Below are 12,670 nucleotides of genomic sequence, written 5' to 3'. Positions count from 1 at the left end.
CAGCAAAAGTAACAAGAAATAGTAAGTCTTTCTTTGAGCGCGCGCGCGCACACGCACACACACACACACACACACACACACACACACACACACACACACACACAATCCTTGGTGCGTAATGGGCAAGTAAGAACTCTCTCCATAAAATTTACAGGATATCTGCCCCTTAAAGGGTTTAAAGACAACAGTACAGCTAGTCTGTGAAATAGAGGGGATACCAGAACTATATTTCACTACTCTATGCATGCTGCCTAGTGTCTCTTCTCTTTATGACCCCGCACAAATATTGAAAGGACAGTTTTAGTTCCAACAGTCTAAGTTGAAGATGCCTTTTTCTGAGGACTGTCCCCTGAACCAACACCACGATTCTGACCAGTCATCTATAGAAAAGGCCCATGCACAACCTCAGTTGTCATGACTGGTCTCTTAGGAAACCACAATCAAACCACAGAAGAAACAGCATTAATATTTTTTTTTATGGCTTTCCTCTCAAGTCAGGATGTATTTGCTGGGTCATGACCCATTGAATGCTGTTCTATTCCAAAATGTTAACACTCCATTGGACAGTAGTTCTCTAGAGATAAGGAAATTGTAGCTGATAATAAAAATTTGACCAAAAAAAAAATGACACTAGTAAAATGTGCAAACATACTGAAAAAACAAGGATTGACTTTAAGAAAAAAAAAATCTAGGGATTAACAACTTGTAGTTTATAGTGTCACACAAACTGCTTAAAAAAAAGAGAAAACATAGCCATGTGTTTTTACAAAAGAAGTGACAACAAAAATATACATTTGGGTTCAAAAGTTCCAAATGTAAGTAGACCTAGAATCTTGTCTGCAAAGTATTAATACAAAGAAGAAAAGACTGACCTTCCTCAAAATGTATAAAAGGTAATGAGGTCACTCAAATACAAAATATCCAACTTAAGGGAAATAACAGGACTGTGAAACCATGTATATAACATACACAATCAATTATAGATAATCCATGAGCACATAGCTTTAAGAGCAATGACAGGGATGAAATCCAGGGAGGTTCATCTAGAAAGACTGACTTTATTATTATTATTTTTTTCTTTTTAAGAGATGCATTTTAAAACAGAAAGTGAAGAAACAGACCAGAGAGACTGCAAGCTGCTAGGGTAAGGTGGCAATCCCTGCTGTGGAGTCTGTCCTCTTTGCAGGGAAAGTGAGACTACAGTGGCCTGCCCTGTATACATCCCCCTTCTTCCCCCTCAGCCCTAGGTAAAGCTGTGGGAACCTGACCCAAGGGGCAGGCAATCCACAGCCTGGCCAGTGACCTATGATCTGGGTGGGATTGAAAGCATGAGCTCGCCAATCTGACTCTCACTCGTGGGAATTCGATTCAGAAAACTCCTAGGGCTAAACCAGTTAGTAGAGGGGCAGAAACAACACGAGTGCCTGGGGGTAGAGAGGAGGCCACAACAAGCCAAAACCATATGCAAGCCAAGGTTATGAGGAAGCAGAAACTATGAGTAAACAGGAAGCTGACTGGCAGCAGACTGGAGACTAGCAGAGCAGACACCAGGAGCCCTGAGATAGATGATGGAGGCAGCTGTTGTCCCTGGAGATGTTTGGGCTCTTCAGAGCAGCAGCTCCCTCAAACACCTGGTATATATACTTAAACCACACTCCTGTTTAGATGAGGTGAAAGGATTTCTTATCTTTGTGACACAAGAGACAAAATTAAAATCAGAGCAAATCTGACTCCATATTTCAGTTTCCCCAATTACTAGACACACAATGTAGGGCAAGTTAGTTGGCATCTCTGCATCTCAGATTGCCTTGGTTACAGGACAGCTTTAAGTACAATGTTACATCAAAAGGTTCCAGGCTTAATAAATGGCAGCTGCTAGCATTGTCTTCCTGGTTTTATAGCATTGGAGGGTGGTAAACTATCTCCTGCTTGCATAGCAAGCCTGGAAGACCATCAAAGAACAGAAGTGAGGGTACATTGGTATTCCATGGTAAGTAACAGGCACATTTAGCTAAGGGGAAGCTGTTCCAATACCTGCTTATTGGATGGCTGAATGAAAATGTCTTCTCAGGCTATCTGACCACAGATAATATCAACAAGAAAAGAAAACAGTTTGATGAAGTGTCTTAAGAGCCTATATCCACTGGAGATTTTTCTCTATCTACTGTTCTCCAGTCTCCTTTTTAAGAAACTGTATGTTAGAATAAAGGCATTTCATGAGTAGGGAGACTGAGTATTGTCAAAGATCACACTGTGGGGTAGGTGAGGTATACACACAAGGATAATGACAATGGAGCAACCAGAACAAGCAGAAGCCTGTGTGCTAGGAGGGGAGATGAGACATGGGTAATGATGCCTTCCGTGATAGCAAAGAGCTTGCACAACTGGAATGTGAGGACAGCATTAGAAGACATTCATCCTACAGGAACAATTTTAAAACAAGACTTTGGTTTTTCATGTTCCACTTTCAGAAGGACCCCAGGAGGGTAGAGGGGTTATAAAGCTTATTGTGCAGAGGAACAAGGGAAAGGTAAGGAAAACTGGCTCGCCTTCCTGTTGAGGTCCTAAGTAATACCAAGAGCAGTGTTAAAAATTGAGGCCTTGGTAGCGTTCAAAAGACTGAGCCCTGAACTCTCTCAAGATGTGTAATGTTGCAGCAGTAGTGAGAGAGAGGGAGAGAGAGAGAGAGAGAGAGAGAGAGAGAGAGAGAGAGAGAGAGAGAGAGAAAGCTCAAATTCCTAGGTAAGCATCTGTCACCCCTGCAGCAGTAATGGAAGGCCTTTAAGTGGTAAGTGCTAGGCAAGTGGTCTAGACTGTGATGTGCAGTGAGTGTCCACAGCAGAGGAGATTGATACAGGATGTAACATGGGTGTGGAATTCGAGGCTACATAAATGTTTTGTTTGGAAGCATGTTCAGAAGGAAGCAGTGTGCAGAAGACCAGGAAAAACAGACCTGGACATAGTCTGTGGGGTCGTCAAAGCTGAGACCATTGCTGGAGAAGAGTCAAAGCCCCAAGGATTTCTACCGGGAAACATACTAGCATCCATACTATTGAATCCCTTTTAGGAGAGCAACCTTTGATGGAGTGACTAAAAGTAAAAACAAACAAAAGCAATGGGCTGAGGGACAGCTCAGTTGGTAAAGTGAGTTTGGTCCCCAGCAGGCATGGAGACACTAAGTGTGGTGGAGCACAGTTACGACCACGAAGCAGAGCCGGAAACAAGAGCAGATCCTTGGGCTTGTTGACCACCCAGTCTAGCTTAATTGGTAAGCTTCAGGCAAATGGAAGACCCTGTCTCAAAGGAGGTGAATGGTACTCTAGCATGACTCCCAAGGTCATCTTCTGAACTCCACACACAAGAGTACACACATGCACAAGTACACATATGCACACTTGCATTAACAAAGACAGTCCACGTAAAGTGTGGCGATGGAGCTAACTTCTGATAGCCTGTCCAACAAGAGCAAAACAGCACACCTCTGAGAGGAAAGAGCAGGTCCACAGAGAGTCCTGTCCTTCTATCACACACGGAGCGCTGGAAGGACTCTGTTTCACTTGAGTCAAATTGAAAACTGAAAGGAAAAACAAAAGTTCATTCAACTTTGTTCCAAACCATTAATGCATGAAACGTAACAGTACAGCATTGGTTAGTGTAAGTTGTTCAGGTGAAAAAAAAAAAAAATTCACATGTAAGAGTGTGTTTAAAAGCTCACAAAACTTCTGACTGACTGCTAGCAAAATAGAAGTAAAAATATGAGGTCAACAAATTCCCTATATTTCCGTTTTTATACAAAATAGAGTTAGGAAGTACCCTAATTCTGAAATAGAACAATGTTTTTTAGAATGTACTGTTTTGCTTTTTACTAAAACAAAATGTTGCAAATCATTTTCCAGACTTAAAGGCCCCTAGGTATGTACAAAATCACATCTATAAAAATGAAACTGCTATAATAAAATAAAACTGTAGCTGTCAACCTAGAACCCATACAGGGCAACATGAAAGTAGCCATATGCTGATGACTCTTAGGAGAAGCCATGCTTGGATTACTCTTAAATCTCTCCTAGTGAGCAAACCAAAAACAGGAGTTTTGCCCAAGTGCAGCTTGTCTGCATGGATGATTAACTGATAATAGCTGTTATTTACTGTGTCATTTCACACTTAACATGTTGGAATGCCTGTCTCTTTTTACCCTAAGTCACAGATCCAATTCATAGTGCAAGTGGAGAGTAAACTCAAATTTCTTCACTCCCAAACAAATTCTGATGTATATTACCACTATTAATGGTGGGGGAGTGTGTGTGTGTGTGTGTGTGTGTGTGTGTGTGTGTGTGTGTGTGTGTGTGTGTGTACTTTATAGTACTCTCTTACAATGTTGGGAAGTGGCCTTAGCTCCCATCAGCCACAGATCCAATCCTCTGCAGTGCACTGCAATGCATTGTCAAACCATATTGTTCACTAGATTAAGCCAATGACATACATTTTCAATTTAGGACACATTTGAATGACACCGGACTTATTGGAATGAACCCTATTTTAGGTTGAGGAGATCTGAACACTGACTTGGCAAAACTTCCACTATTAGAATATATATTGAATGGTCCATATATAAATTCTGGCTTCAACCTAGTACTTAGATCTCACTATACTAATTGTTGCTAAGGTGGACTATCTTGCAACCCATTTTATTTTGGGGAGACAAATGGAGATATGTGACAGACGTGTGAAGGACTATCTTCTACAGGATAGCATGATATTAAGAAACTTATAGAATTCTGATATACTTTCCCTCAAAAAGTCATAGAAGACCTATTTAAGATTAGTTAAATTATAAAATGATACATCAACCAAAACCGTAACTACCATTTAGGACATTCAATTCTATGAAAAAAGCATGATATATATATATATATATATATATATATATATATATATATTAAAGTTACAAATAATTTGGGGCATAGTTACTACTCTTTTCTTGAAAGGGTTAATAACAATTAAAAGCTTACTTAAATTCCAGGCATAAAAACTCAAAAAGACGCATTTCCCCCTACATTTTTAAATAAAAAACAGACCTCTTAGTCTTTCTAAGACAAAACAACAAAACCTTTCAAATGAACAAGTTAAAAATTGAATATTTTGTATTGTTTTGGTTTGTATTACAATGAATTTGTACCTGCAGCTCACATGCTATAGAAACAATGTTTGAGAAACCGAGGAAAGGTGAAGGTCATTCCCACAAACTGTGAGTTACTGTTTCCGTGAATTACCCGGATGGACTGTCTATCTTCTGCCCTCTTCACAATGGAAACCCAATACCAGAGTGGCTGGACTATGGGCAGGCCTATCAAAATATGAGGGCTATTTTGGGAGCTATTTCAGATCACTCAGGGAAGTTTGCACAAATTGTAGTTAAACTCAAAAGTTCTGAAGGAAAGCTATTATTACAGGGTAATCTCTGAAATTAGTTTACCTGGAGAGCTCGAGGTAAGATAACCATCTATGCACATGATTGAACTGGAGCAAGAGAGGGGCAGGGATTGCTAATTGCACCCACCTCTCTGCTAAAGCATCTTCGAAGAGACAGAACAGAGTTTGTCAAAGCTAGAGCCAAAATCTTTAAATCATGGAAAACAAAATGAGTTCAAACCTGGAATAACCACCGCCTTTTCATGAGTAAAATTCAATTAGATGTCTGACAACTCTGACAGTGCACAGCAAACTGAACCTGGGACAAACAAACCCCATGTCAGCTGAGAATGGTAAAAAGGGTGTTAGAACGCTAAGTATCAGGGCAGGTCCCTAGGGGGAGTTCAGGTCAAAGCATTCCAAACATGGAAGAAAAGCAATGAAAAGTTTGCTCTTCTCTTCATTAGTAAATTAGGTCTATTTCACCTGAAGAGGAAGATGCTGGAATAATTAATGGTATCCTTAGAGGAAATGAGAATGAGGAAAAGCTTTTCATTCTCCATTGAATTATACAGTTCAATCCAGAATATATAGGACTACAAGTGGATTTCTATTCAGTTGAATATGTATGAAGGCAAACTTTCCAACATTAGGATATGTAACTTAGGATCCTAAAATAGGGCACCCAAGGAGCTTACACAAACTCCCCACCCTAAGTGTTTGTAAGAATGACAAGTTCTGGGTTATCTAACACTCTTAACACATGGGGTATACTGACGACAGACCTGTGGCAAATTGATACTCCCAAGGCGAAGAGAAGGCAAATGAGGAAATTCTGGGGTTGTCATGACAATATGACTGATCATGACATCAGCAATTCCTAATTCCAAACTGTAAGGACACTCCTAGAACACTCAAGCCATATTAAGCACATACTCCCTGAACCATCTTCTGTCCAACCCTCAACCTAACATTAAGTACGGTGGCAGAGAAAATGATTTGCTAACCACAGGATTATAATAAAAATCCAGAATCTTCTCAGAGAGAGAGAGGCAGAAGGAAGCAGATAACTTCTGAAGACTTTAGAATGTTTTAGACACAAACACACACGTATTCATAGTTGTAGGCATAATACATGCATTAACATGTTAGTGTTCATAAAAATATTTCATGATCCCACTCAAGACTCAGAGATGTAGGCAGGGAAGATGTCTCCATGTTTCTCTGTGAACAGGTAAGTTAGGCAACTTGCCAAAAGTCATAAAGGCCAAAAATACAGTATTTCAAAGCCAGAGAGAATTGTATAAGGGCCAATCCCTGACCAGCATACATTAATCGTTCAACAAATATTTTTAAAAGTAGTTGCTTTTTAAAATATAGTTGCTTCATTTTATTTACCTCATCACTTTTCTTCCTCCTCCCTCTCTTTTCTAATAAAACTTCTCAAGTTCTGTCTGCCTGACATGTTTGTCCTTCTGCCTGGGTCACCCTCGCCTGACATGGTTATGTGCCAAGGTCCCCTTCGAGATTTATCATAACACCATGAATATCTGCGAAAAAGCTAAATGTCAGAGAAGTGACCCAATCCTAAGGAATATATTCTACAACTGTTATAATAAATCGTCACTTAGTCTGTAGATTTTGCTGGGATTTTAAGAGAGATTACAGCACACGCTGCATTTTGTATCAGCATGTGTCTTTTTGAAAAAGGATTTTCATTTGTAATTATGTGCACATGAAAGCGGGTTCCCAGGGGATCCAGAAGAGGTTGTTGGACCCCGTGAAGCTGGAGTTATAGGAGTGAAATGCGGGTCCTCCAGAACAATCCATCAGGGCCCTCCCTGCATGTGATGTTTAAGGAAATGAAATTCCATGACAAAATGGCTTCTCTTGACCTCAACTGTTAGAGTAAAACAAACAAACAAAATCTTCTTGCTTTCTGTTTTGGATAAAAAAGAAGTGTCTTCCTCGTCTCTACCACCAGTGTCCTATAAATATGTAGATATAAACTCTACATCATGCAATCTAAAACATTACTGATTATAAGTGCCCAAAGTTACTGAGACGCTACCATTAAAAAAATGTGGATGACAGTAATTATAAGACATCATAAATTATAATGCATACTAATTTCAAAGAGCTTGGTATTTGAAGAGTGAGTCTTAGTGTCAACAACATACAGTACACAGGTGCAAAGCACACTGCATGCAAACAGACATGTGTCTCTTTCATTCATAACTTGCATTCTGGAAGCATATTTTGTCAGGTACTTATTTTAAATCTTCCTAGCAACTAAGACACAGAGGAAATGAATCACAAATTCAATCCTACCAAGGAGTAAGACAATAGCAGGAGCAGACAGAGGGCATCAAAATGAGAATGCTTCTCCTACTCTCCCAGAAACATGTACCACAAGGAGCAAGTTAAGCTGTGTTTCCTTCCTTGGCCATTTCCTCACCGTCATATCCAGTGATCTCTGCAGTATTTATATATTACAGACATTTGTATAACAAGAAAGATTGGAGGGAGATAACTGAAATCTGTTTAAGTCTTTGTCCATCTCTTCTCCATTTACTGCTATTAGTGCTTCGGAAAGCATGGACTGCAGGTAGAGGCGGTGACACACCTACCCCTTTCCTAGTGCACGGTAGGATTCAGTCTTCCTAGAAAAGTAACTGTTGTGAAATCAGGTTAAGTCAGAGAAAAGACATGAGTGAAATGGCTATCACAGTCCTTAAAACTGAGAGAACCCAGGCACACACCTTTAATCCCAGCACTTTCGAGGAAGAGGCATGAGGATCTCTGTGAGTTTGAGGCCAGCCTGGTCTTCAGAGCTAGTTCCAGGACAGGCTCCAAAGCTACACAGAGAAACCCTGTCTCAAAAAAATTAATTAATTAATTAATTAATTAAAAAAAAAACAGAGAAAATGACAATGTGGATGAAAAGCAATCACATCACAAGCAATGCGAGCCAGTTATAGGCAGGGCAGCGACTGTGCCTGCTTTGTCCTTGGAGCAACACCTACTATGTCAGGACTCATGCATTCAGGAACTGACTGGTCTTAGGGTAGTTCCTCCCTGGCCTTGCACAGCTCTCCTTATCATTCACTGCTGTGAATGATAGCATAGGATAAGCATAGGATAGCATAGGAAAAGCAAAACAAACTGGTTTTAACCAAAGCTTTGTGATTAGCTATAAATGTCACTTGCCCATAAACATTCCCCCTGTTACAAGTGAAAATTATCATTGTTCTACCATGAAAATCATCTTAAGAAATTAGTAACATACCTAACAAAAGATATATACCAAACACTTAACTAAGGTCTTGGTACACATGAAGTATTCAAATTTAATTTCATAAATATGTAAATTTATGACCAAACAGTATCTCATAAAAAAGTACAAGTACAGGCTGATGATGTGGTTCGGTAGTGGAGGCTTGTCTAGTACTCACAAGGCCCTGAGCTCAACCGCAGGACTGCAAAAACAAAACAAAGAGTATGTAAGTACTATCCAAATATGGGCCATTATTCCATTAAAAACAAAGCTGCTTATTGAGGTACATGTTAAATCAATAACAAGTTAAAACTTCTAGTCTATTAGACAAAATTTCTCAGTATTAATAAAGAGCATCACTTCAGAGTCTCTAATTTACAATCTCTGAAGTGATTTGAAAATATGTTCTATTTTGGAGGCTTTCATAAGAACTTAGAATCCATACACACCGTGTGCCATGGAAATCATTAAATATAACCCACTACAAAATACCATGAACACTGCAAGAGTTGTATTTCCTCCTTATCTATGTCTGTCAGTGGCACTTGTTTTGGAAAATCATAGTTTACGTTTCTGGTGACTAGTAGATCATTTAGAGTAGGCATTCAAATCCTAGTAACAGAAAATTAGATGATTCATTTCACTCTATCACATAACATTCAAAACATTCCTACCCACAAATGAGAATGGTCAAATTGCTGATGACCACTGAAACTGTTCATTGTTTCCACTCTGGTATATGCTTGGAATCTTTCACAATTAAAGCATCTTTGGATGATGGGAGTTTACAAACAGCTGAAGGGAGTACAAAAATGTCTTGTGCTGTTGACTCTCCAGGAGTTCCAGGCAATTCAGGTGAATTTATTCATAGTGCTGTTTTATATAGGAAGTAACCACACTGTGGGTGGTTTCTTTTAACTGCCCATTTTCCCTTTTCTCAACCGAATTGTCTCATAACAAAGAAGGAAAGAAAAAGAGACAAGCCATTTAAAAAGTTGAGATATGTAATTGTATAAGAGCCAACAGTGACTCCATTTGGAAATGCCATAAATCTAGGGGATGAAATAGAGAGGATTCAGCTAATTTCCATAATTGATGGCAACCCCTCCCCCTATTTCTAAATTGGAGCTCTACGATTCTTACTGACTCTCTTTTCCGTCTCCACCTCTTTTATGCATTAGATTCTCCAAGCTATACCTACTAGCCTCTTCAGTTTTCTTATTTATTGTGTTCCCACCAACCAGTCCTTATTCATTCTAAATGTTATGGTTTTCAAAACAGCTTTTTATTGCCCCAGACTGTTTCATTCTACTTCTAAAACACTCACCTCAAACTCAAGGCACTCCACTATGACTCCTCTGCCCCTTTACCTCTATTTCAGCTACTCCTCATGCCTTGGCTGCTCCATGGATATTTCAGCTACTCCCCATGCTTTGGCTGCTCTTTCCTGGTTCTGAGCTTTGCCAAGAAACAGCCTCTCTTCTTCCATCCACCAGATCACACTCACACATCCCTTTGTTTACTCTGTTGAAATCACAGCTCATGGTCTGTCCTCTCTCAGCTTTTCCTGCTCTCATTTCCCGAGACTTCTTGCTTTACTTCCTAAGGGCTATCTTAATGCATAAATTAGGCCATCTTACTACACACAACACATTGTACATTATGAACTCCCTTGTGGAAACTATGCCAAGATACAGCATGCACTCCGTACTATTTACTCTGTGGAAAGGCATCTGCCAAGAGATCAGTACATGCCCAATGACCTGGCTGCACCATAAATCAGTCCCTCCCCATCTCCTTGACAGTCCAGCACTCTTAAAAGTCTCTGTAAACTCCCACTAGACCCTGTGGCTCAATTCTTAATGATTTAGGACCAGAACTGATAAGGACACACACAGTCATCCTAACTTGAAGACAGTCATTATAGAGAATGAACCAGAAAGTGGTTACAAGGACATAAAAGATAGGAGCGGTTAACCTCCGTGCTCTTTCTATCTGTCTGTCTGTCTGTCTGTCCATCCATCCATCCATCATCCACCCAACCATATACCTACCTTCACTTATTATTTAAAAAAAAAAAACTCTTTGCTATAAGGTATGAATAAAACACAGCTTCTTGAACTAACAGGTTTAGAAATAACTAAATATCTTTTTCTCTTGAATGAACATTACTTATTAAAATACAAAAGTTCCAAAATGTATTTTTAGAATGACTGACATAACCAAGAATTTCCCTTGAAACTCCAATGGTGATTTTTTTTCTCAAAGCATCTGCTTCTTCCTTCTACCTCTTCAATACAAGACAGTACAGCTCTCTAAGAACCACTGTATATCACTGCACCATCTACAAACTGCCACCACCATTTGCAACATAGCATAAGAACTACAATTTTAAAAAAAGAGAGAAGTACATGCCTATTCACTTAGCAACCTTCATCTAAATCTACAGTTGTTCAAAAGGAAAAGATAACATCTACTTTATCATTTTTGTGAAAAAATTATGAAAATCATAATTTTCTTAAAATATAAACTATCATCTTTTATCATTACTAAAGTCAATCTTCTTCAGATAACTTCAGCACACAGCTAAGATGTTTTCATGAGTGATATTATTTCACCTAAAATTCCAGTCTTATCCCTGCATCATATCTATAATCCCAGCATCCAGGAGGCTGAGGCAAGGGGTCACCATCAGTTTAAAAAGCCAGCTTGGACTATACAGAACAGACCTTGTTTCAAAAGAAGAAAAAAAGGGGGAAAAAACTAGATCACATAAAAAATATTTACTATGATCAAGTTGGCTTTATTCCAGAAATGTAAGGCTGGTTCAACTTACTCAAATTGATAAATGTAATAAATCACATAAATGGACTTCAGCGACACAAATCACATGATGATTTCAATAGACACAGAAAAAGCCTTTGGGAAAAAAATCCAAAACCAAAAACAACAAAAACCAGAATACCTTCATGATAAAAGCCCTAGGAAGAATAATGTTAGGAAGAACATACATCACCATAATAAAGGCTCTATTTGCCAAAGCCACAGTCAACATTATGCTAAATAGAGAAAAAAACCAAAGCAATCCCATTAAAATCAGGAATAAGACTTCATTCTCTCCACTCCTACTCAAAACAGTGCTCTACTATCTTAGCTCCAGCAATAAGACAAAGGAAGAAAATAAAATTAGTTCAAATAGGAAAAGAAGTAGTTAAACTATTCATTATTAGATGGCGTGATTCTACTTATGAGACACTCTAAAATCTCCACAATCCACCACTCCCAACAACTTATACTTTCAGCAAAGTATTAGGATACAAAATTAACACGCACAAATCAGCAGTCTTGGTATATACCAATGAAGAAACCATGAGAGATAAATAACTCCATTCACAATAGTCTCAGAAATGTATATCTTGAAATAGCCTTAGCTTAGAAGCTGAAGGGCCTCTACAAGGAAAACTTAAAACTCTGATGGAAGAAATCCATGAAGACACTAGCAGATGAAAATACCTCCTGTGCTCATGGATTAAAAGAATTAATTTTCTGAAATGACCCTCCTACCAAAAGCAATTTATGGATTCAATGTACTCCCAATCAAAGCTCCCATGCTATTCTTTAAAGAAACAGAAAAATAACCTTAAAATTCACCTGAACGTTGAAGACCCTAGATAGCCAAAGCTATTCTACTAGAAGGAATATCATAGCCTATCTCATGTCATACTACATTGCCATAGTGATAAAAAGCATGGTATTGGCATAAAACAGACACATAGATCAAAAGAACAGACTAGAACACTCAGAAGGCCCAGATATATGTCCAAAATTACAGCCACATTTACAAAAAAAAAAAAAAAAAAAAAAAGATGCCAAAAAACAAAACAAAACAGAAAAACCCAAAAAACAAAAAACACTATAGAAAAGATGGAATCTTTAGCAAACTGTTGGTACAGTGGATGTCTCCATGTAGAAAAATGACACTTG

General features: G+C 38.7%; 1 protein-coding gene across 5 annotated transcripts in view; it reads right to left on the bottom strand.

Moving 5' to 3' along the window:
- Rbms1 (RNA binding motif single stranded interacting protein 1) overlaps window positions 1-12,670 on the bottom strand; it is a 206,504-nt gene that overhangs the window by 128,166 nt on the left and 65,668 nt on the right. The window contains exon 1 of one of the 5 annotated variants that reach the window (XM_051184596.1): window positions 5,558-5,579. The exons of the other annotated variants lie outside the window; for them this stretch is intronic. The gene's annotated coding sequence lies outside the window, so the exon portion shown is untranslated. Of the gene's footprint in view, window positions 1-5,557; window positions 5,580-12,670 lie in introns of those variants that run through there. 5 annotated transcript variants of the gene reach the window in all.

This window comes from Phodopus roborovskii, unplaced genomic scaffold, assembly GCF_943737965.1.
Source record: "Phodopus roborovskii unplaced genomic scaffold, PHOROB, whole genome shotgun sequence".
NCBI classification, from domain to species: domain Eukaryota; kingdom Metazoa; phylum Chordata; class Mammalia; order Rodentia; family Cricetidae; genus Phodopus; species Phodopus roborovskii.
The sequence above is the reverse complement of the archived record's forward strand: the minus strand, read 5'-3'. Positions and strand labels throughout refer to the sequence as shown.